The sequence below is a fragment of the Schistocerca serialis genome, chromosome 7 (assembly GCF_023864345.2).
Source record: "Schistocerca serialis cubense isolate TAMUIC-IGC-003099 chromosome 7, iqSchSeri2.2, whole genome shotgun sequence".
In the NCBI taxonomy this organism is placed as follows: Eukaryota; Metazoa; Arthropoda; class Insecta; order Orthoptera; family Acrididae; genus Schistocerca; species Schistocerca serialis.
The window spans coordinates 330,920,729-330,922,828 of record NC_064644.1 but is presented as its reverse complement, the minus strand read 5'-3'; positions in this window follow the sequence as shown (position 1 = coordinate 330,922,828).

Genomic DNA, 2,100 nt, shown 5'->3' with positions numbered 1-2,100 from the left:
AACAATACGTCTGAGCTCAGAATTATATTCTAACATTCTGCAACAGATCGATCTCAAGTGTATTGGACGACTGTTTTGTGGATCACTTCTACTACTCTTCATGTAAATGGGTTTGATCCGTGGTTTCTTCCAATTACTGGGCACGGTTGTTTTTTCGAGGGACCTACGATAGATTATAGTTAAAAGAGGGCCCGATACAGCCAAAAATCCAGTATAGAAACTTATGGGGATTCCATCGGGTCCTGGAGTTTTGGTCAGTTTTAACGATTTGACCTGTTTCTCCACGCCACTGACACTAATATCTATTTGACTCATCTTTTTCGGCGGTACGAGGATTAAATTGGAGCGATTCTCTGGGATTTTCCTTTGTAAAGCAGCATTTGAAAACTGAGTTAAGTATTGCACCTTTGGCTTTGCTACTCTCAATTTCAGTTTCATATCATCTATGAATGACTGGAAAATAACTTTGGTGCCACTAACAACCTTTTTATACGACCAGAATTTCTTTCGGTTTTGTGAAAGATCTTTGGGCAGTATTCTGCTGCGATAATTATTGAGGACTACACGTATTGCTCTCTCGACAGTCAAACTCGTTTCTTTTAGCGCCTTTCTGTGTGTAACCCTATGCTTTGTTTTAACCTATTATGTTGTCTTCTAGAAGTTTCTTTACAGTGACTGTATGAGTATACCGCGGAGGGTCCCTCCTATTACGAGCTACCCACTGCATGGTCAACCATTCTTTTTGGCTCTTCTACATGATCCTGTCCTGTACTAAAAGTTTCAAGTTCTACATTGAGAAATGACACTACTGCATATTTATCTAGCTTACTGAACGTATATGTCTTCCTACTTATTTTAGTTGTTCTTTGTACTTCGGTAACCATGGGTACCACAACCGTTTCATACTCACTGATACCAGTTTCGATATGGCCTCCACAAAGAGGTGAGGTCTAGTTGTTCCCATTAGATCTAAACTATTTTCACCATGAGAGGATTCCGAAATGTCTGTTCCAAATTGTTCTCAGAGAAGGCATATATTAATTATCCCCGTAATACCTTGTCTCACCCACCATTAATAAAATTATAGTTATCTTAATTGTTAGTTGGGTGATTGAAGTCCCCTCCGATGATTACTGCGTGATTGGGGAACAAAATTACAAGCGAATTGACGTGTTTGGTTATTTCAGGAGGTGAGTATGGTGGTCGATAGAAGGAACCGATTAATATTTTGTGCTCACTTTGTGATACTGAATGTTGCTCAGGAAATCTCTCATGCAGCTTCAATTTCTGTCTCGGTGGTTCTGAGTGACTTGTCTACTGCGACAAATACACCACCTCCATTTTCTATTAGCCTATCCCTTTGATATACTCTTAAATTTTCCCTATAATTTCACTGCTATCAACTGTAGGATTTAACAAGCTTTCTCTACATAGTATTATTTGAGCGTCTCTGCTTTTCAGGAGCGTTTCAAATAAAGTTTTACAGTTTGCCTGCATGGGCAATAAGAATATCCGACAGATGACTTGTGTACAATTAAATCTTCCCGATAATCAAGACGAAGAAAAGATTATGAACAATGTTCTGTCTGCCTATAGTTTTCATTATTTACCTGAAAGTAATGGGGGAAATTTTTAACCCCGAACTCCAACAATGATGATTCGTTACTGTTGTAACAAATCTGGAGAAAGATATTTGTATCGATCTAGAACTGATCTACACTATACCGGAAAATATGTTGTTGAGTAAGGATTGTATGGACCAGGCGTGTACCATTTCCTATTAGAAACAAGAAATTACGCTACAACAGTAAGTATTTAAGTATTAAGTGTTTCGAAATTCACGGAAAACAGATAAAACTTCAGAAAATTTGTTTGATGGGACTCTAACTCAGAACTTTCTGAGCCAGAAACAGTTCATTTTTCAACCTTATTCCAGAGAAACGATTCCAGATTATGGGAAATTACGTCTTCAGGTGGAGATCGAAGATACTCTTTACGTAAGTCATATATGGAAAGTGGGTGTAATAGAGAAGAAAATACATTATGTGCGTAATTAACACAGTTTCTTTATTGTTTCCACAGTGCACACATTCTCAGGCA